The 6745-nt window shown below is 34.4% G+C and overlaps 1 pseudogene; it reads right to left on the bottom strand.

Annotated features, from left to right (window-relative positions):
- Positions 1-2560: 2560 nt before the first annotated feature.
- On the bottom strand, positions 2561-5552 carry LOC125855993 (endo-1,4-beta-xylanase 4-like; annotated as a pseudogene).
- Between the last annotated feature and the right edge of the window lie 1193 nt (positions 5553-6745).

Consider the following 6745-nt stretch of genomic DNA (forward strand, 5'->3'; position numbering starts at 1 on the left):
TCTATAAAGTGTTGACTTCCTCTAGAAGTCGGAACTCTCAAGAGGCACAACAAAGGAAGACGAGGATTTAGATATGGACGATCGAAATGTTATTTGTATTACCATTACCTTTTTCTTATTATATTATTAAATTTTTTTCTGGTTTAACTGTTCATACATTAGGGTTTACATTTTTGTTATGATCTAATAAATTAAACTAAATCAAATGGAACTCAACAATTTTGGGGAATTTTTATTGCGTTTTTATTAAGCAAAAACTAAACTCTGTTACAAAATAGAAACTAAAGGTAAAAAATGGAAATAACTAGAAAAAGAAAACTTCATAGATGAGATGAACTCGTTAATTGTAACAGAAGAAGAGCATAGAGAGAATTGAGGAAGGTAAGAAAAATACCCAGTTGATCATGCCTTTCATGGATTTAGTTATAGGATACTCACTGATGTTTGGGTAATCAAGACACAACTTCCAATGTAAGTGTATACGATCGTACATTTGTAAAGTAACCCAACCAAGGGCTGGGGTCGAGTCCCAAGGGAGAGGGCTTGAGAATTAATAGAAAAATAAAATTAGTTCTAGTTAGTCATACCTAAAAACATTATTGAATATAAACATGATAAATCTAAGGGGTGACGCAAGTGTCAATTATCAATGGGAGTTTGTGACAAATAAGTAAAAACAACAAAAATGCAAAGAGTACTAATCAGGGAAACGAGATTCTTGGGATGTGATGAGAATACGGGTTCAACTAGACTATTGGGTACATGATTTTGATATTAAATACGTTGAGTATTTGTGACTAGGCTAGACTATATTCGGGGTAAATTCTCTCTAGAACAACTTACCCCGAATCAAATGGGTTCCTCTAGGACACCCACTTGCCGTATGAAGAACAGCCTCTGCCTTACCCTACTCACTCTCTCGAGCTAAGTGTGTGGGAGAAGTACTAGGGTTCACTCTATCGAGCTAAACCTTATGTCGACCGACTCCCACCTGCCATCAATTTTGTAGTCTTAATTTTACGACCTTTCTCTCTAACAAGCCAAAAATACAAAGGTGAAATCGTATTTGCAACTACAATTTCATTAAGTTCCACCACAACTACTAAACGAAATCACATTTACACAACCAATAAACCATCAATAAGCAAGACCCAACAGATAATCTAACCCATATTCACTAAATCACACCCCAAGAATTGGGGTTTTAGCTACACATGTAAGAGAGATAGAAATTTATACCAATATGAGTTTGTAGTAAATGGGTATGAAGATTTAAGTCTCAAAACAAGCAAAGAGTGAAGAATCCACAAGACCCAAGTCCAAATTCTTGGAGGTGAAACCGTTTAAATCTTTAAGTTCTTCAAAACACTCTCCAAACTTAGAACTCAAAATTCTATCTTAAAAATTATATATTAAAAATCTCATATTAAGCTATAACTCTCAACGACTATTTCTAGTTTTCAAAAATCTATGGTGCAGTGGATCATTCGACGTCGTTAGTCGAGATCGCCGAATAACTCGGTGATCCGCCCTTTGGTAGGTTTCATCGCCGTCTTGCTCTATCTTTCAGTATCGTCGTGTTTTGGATCATTAGGTGACATAGTACTGCCTCGTGGAACTGCTCGGCGACACATCGATTGCTCCTTTTCAACAACGATTTGATCCTTCCTTTTAGGGCTCAGCACAGTGGAACAAAAGGCGAGGATAAGACCTTTTGGCGATTCGCCGAATGGGTTCGGCGATTCTCATATCTTTATTTCTTCGTTCTTTCAGCTGCCTTTGTTCCTTATTTGCTAAGTAGTGCCCATGTTTTCCCTCAAACTCCAAATACCTGAAACTTAAGGGTTTCAATTAGATATTGAGATAAAATATGCATTTGAGGATAACAATTCTATCAAAATATTGCCCTAAATGATTCCAATTTTCGGACTCGTCAATACCCACAACTTAAAATTTTGCTTGTCCTCAAGCAAACTCAAGTTCAGCCATTCAAATAGGGTATCTCGAACAGTCACTACTAAAAAATAGCGTTTAGCGACTGATATTACCGACAAACAATATGCCATCACTATATAACAACAGATTTGTGACGGAATAACCATTTTGTTGCAAAATTAACAAATGATATTTTCATTTATAATATAGCAACAGATTTGCAACGGAATATTTAATCCGTCGCTAAATATTAGCGCCAAAATTTGGTGCCTAATTTTCCCTTCGGATTTAGTAACAAAGTAGTGGTGACAAATTTAATTAATATTGGGCGACAAAATTAGTGACGGATAAAAGGTTGCTAAATTATTAAATATATTTTTATAAAAATTATATTATAGTGACAAAAATATCCGTCAATATAATTTTTTCTAAATATATAAATTTATTTGAAAGGAACGGAAGTTAGAATCCATCAATAATTCCGTTGCAAACTCCAATTTCAGATTTTAATTACTCTCATTTAATATCATCCGTCCATCATGATTCATCAAACTCCAAGAGTCAATTTCATCCACTCATCCGAATTTGATCAATGGTCCTGATTTAAGAACCTTGCTTTCCTATTTTATACAAAATACCCCAAACCCATAATTTTTTTCATTCTCCTCCTCTCCTCTCCAAATCCACCTCCCAAACCCCTTTTGTCCTCCTCTCCGTCCTTCTTTCTGGCCAGTGTAGCCTGGAGAATGAGCAACGAACAACAACAGAGAGCTCCGACAGGCGCGTGAAGACCACCAGTGAACCTCCATCGCTGGCAGCAGCTCCAATCGACGAGCAACTAGGCGACCAGGCGGTCTTCGTCCGACAACAGTAGCATCACAGAGATGGATGCCACCAGTTGCCTCCCTCTCTAGAAAAAACCGACAGCAATAGCTCCATGCAGTAAGCACCGACAACAACCAGCTCCAGCGAGCAACATCAGCAAATGTCGGTGACACCCAGGAGAAGATAACGGCACAGTTCCAAACGAACAACAGTTGCTGCCTCCGCCTTCTCTCTTCTCCGGCCAGCAATAGCGACTCCACGCGAGTTCGAGGAGGATAACGGCAAGAGCATTAAAGCTCTGGGCAACAGCTATGAATACGAAGAAATAAGCTAAAAGCTCTGGTAAATTTTCTGAATTAAGCTAAGGATCTATCCAGGTAGGTCCCTTTAATGACCATTTTGTTAACGCTTACTTGTTCATATACTTTTCATGTTTAATTTATTTTTTTATGACTGCTTATTGTTATCTTGTTACTCATATGCTTGACTGATTATTTCTCTCTATTCATTCATTTTGGCGATGGTCCGCTTTAAATCCCTTTTTGTTAATCAACTTGTTCCTTATTCAAAATAGAAATAATTTGTACGCTTAGTTTAATCATTGATTTTTTTTCTTAATTGATATGTTTGATTTTGGAAAATAATTGGAGTAACTAGTTGATTATTATTAGAAAATGGCTTAATTTTGGTATATTTTGAGTGATTAATGGATTTGTTCAAAATTGATATATGATTATAAATTGCATATGATATGTATGTATTTGTTTTCCCTTCTTTAGTTGGATAATTTGGTCATAAGTTGTATAACAACTAGTTATTTATAGTAATATGATTGGATTTTGATTATTCCAACCAGCTTATGGTAAGATTTTGGGACTTTCATTTTGAGATAAAGCCCAGCTTAATTAAGTAGGAAATTAGGAGTAATTTGTTAATTGATTCTATTACCTTGTTAGCTTGCCTGCCAACTAATATGTTATGATTTAATGACTTTGTTGATAGCATATTGTATGACAATTATCTCCTTCTGCCTAATGTGGTATAAGATGATTGGATAAAGCCTATGAAACAGTAGTTAATATTTCATGACATTAAGTTTTTGAATAATTGTAAGTGGTGCTTATAGTTATACTTTTTTTGGAAAAGTCTTTTACCAGAAAAATTGACACTTCAATGATAAGTCTTTCACATATACATATTAATTTCTATTTTCATTTTTCACCTGTTAATGATCCATTTTTCAAAAGATAGTAGCAGGAGACTTCCAATATAATATTTTTGTAACAATGTTGCAAACACCAATCAATACCATGAGTAGCTTCCTGAGTTTCATAATTTTGTAGAATAGTGAATGCATAAATCATCTATTTTAATTCTCTGATGTTGTAGTTGTAATGGGGTGTGGTGTTTTTTTTTTGCCTTTTCTCAAGTAAACCTCATAGATTACTCCAGATTGTAAGGCATCACTTTCTATAAATTATTGTTCTTTTTTAGCTATGAATCTCGCCTTTTGTCTTGTTGTAATTTCCTTTACGTGCTTGGTATCATCTCCTCTGTATAGTGAGAAGGTTGAATTAGCTGTTTTGTTTCCAAATTTGACATTGATTTTGTACTCACCTTAAAACCCAGAAAAGTTAAATGAACCATGTTCATCAGTTTCACCTTGCACCACACCAGTTTTCCATTCTTCCAGCAAATTATCAACTATGTCCCAGCAGGAAGGTTATGAAAATTGGTATCCGTTAAACACATTTGGTAACATCCATTAGAATGTAATCCCATCCAAAGTATGATTCCATTTACACCTGGATGTGAAAATCCCTCTCTCAAAACGATCTCTAGATATTTAGCCTGTCATCAAATTCACAAAAAACTATTATCATCAGATCATTAATAATACTTCCTCTGTAACAATTTGTTTGTTTGGTTTTGATTTAATAGGTAGTTTAAGAAAGTAAAAAAGACTTTTGAACCGATTTTATTATTATTGTAGGTGAAGTACCATGAGCTGTATTTCTTTATCAAGATTCTTGTTAATATCAACTTCTGTAAGCCATATACGAAGTTTAAGTGTAGCCAATTTGTCTAACACTGCTCTTATAAGTGGAGGATTCGATACTGTAAAATGTCCTTCTAGGTCAATTCCATCCATGAATATTCCATATTGTTTTAAATCTCTCAACTTGGAAATGTATGCATCAACTGTTGAATTTTTGTCATAAGAAGTTTCTACAACATTATAGTCATTGATAATCAATTTGTCTAATGGGTCATGCTTGACTTGTTAGTGCCAAAGCCAAGAGGAATAGTGAATTCATAAATCATCACCCCATTTGAATCTCTTAAAATGCCTCATCCCTCTATGTTTCCTGGATTGTTTAAGGTGCTACCATCGGTGTTAAGCTTGAGGATATTTTGTGGAGGTGTCATCAATTTTACTTCTCTGATGTGAACATCCTGCCAGCACCCCTCAACTAGTTTAATCAAATTAGTCCAGTTGTTAGGCCATTGTAAATAAGGGTAGGTAGAATTGAGAATGAAAGTTATGTCATTGGAAATTAAAAATTGAACTCTTGCAATACTAGACTTCTTATCACCATATTAATCATAGCATCTATTCTTCCACTAGTTCTAACATAATGATAGGGGGGGACTGGATTACATTTTTGTGAACCTCATATTTAGCTTCCAATCCCCACCACTGCAGCATGTGATTTTTCAGAGGCAGTTGCATGTGCACAGTACCAAACAGAAGTGAAAAAATTCCCAGATGTGTTTTGCAAAGTTCCCATTGATGATGGTTTTAATCTAACCTTAAATGTACTGTAAGTTGATAAAAAAGGTATAGCACATATAATTAAGCTAAAAAGTTATGTATGTTTCTTCCTTTTCCTTCAATTATAATTTTATTCCTAATCTTTAATGTTATCTCTTTATCTGAATTTATTATAGGAAAAATATGAACAAATATTACGGAAAAAACAACCTCTCAATCAGATATTAATCAATGTGAAGCATACTATCAAGCACCCGGGGGAGAAAAGAAGCGAAGAATATACGGTCTTGGATCTGAAGCAAGAACTTACTACGGGCAGAATCTTTGTGCCTTGTCATTAGTAGAACCTCCAGTTTCTCAATCAACATCGACAAGAAATATGGATGTGTTTCTAAAGAAAATGATTTATGCCCTTACTAATCATTTTCTTCCGGTTATTAAGGAGCGGGTACAACAAGTTCTTACTCCCATTGATTAGTCTTCTATTTTGATGTTGTCTATCATTTTGAAAAGTACAAATTGTGCGATAACAATAGTGGATTAATGGAGATTCTCTTAAGAATAGTTGACATATTGCATTTGATGTTTTCCACCGAAAGTATGTGATTTAGATTTTGCTATCTACAGATTTTGAACACTTTAAATATTATTTTATATGAATGTTTGTTATTTTAGAGGTATTAGGTAATTGTTATTTAATTTATTTTACAAGAAATTATTAGCAACAAATTTAATAATGATTTGGTTGTTGCTATAAAAAATTATTGGCGACGGATTATCAGCGAAACATTTTAGTGGCACATATGCTGGCTCAAATAACATAATATTTTGTGACAGATTAGTGACAGAAATTTCGTTACGAATTTATTTGAAATGAAGAAATTAATAATGAAATTAGCAACAAACTATATAAGTATAATGATGGATCAGTCAGTCACTAACAAATGGCGACGGATATTATTCGTCTCTAATACGTCGCTATACTTGCGACAAAACTCATTTTTCGTCGCTAAGTGATTACTAACGAGCAAAATACTACCAACCAACAATCCGTCGCAAATCCGACTTAGCGATGAAAAATCATTGATTAGCGATGGATTTCGTCACTGGCTAAATGTTGTTTTTTTTTGTAGTGAGTGCTACACATGACTAAATCATGAATGCACACAACAAGACTCAATTTACTTATGCAAAGATCAAATGTGCACT

The sequence above is a fragment of the Solanum stenotomum genome, chromosome 2 (assembly GCF_019186545.1).
Source record: "Solanum stenotomum isolate F172 chromosome 2, ASM1918654v1, whole genome shotgun sequence".
Lineage (NCBI taxonomy): Eukaryota > Viridiplantae > Streptophyta > Magnoliopsida > Solanales > Solanaceae > Solanum > Solanum stenotomum.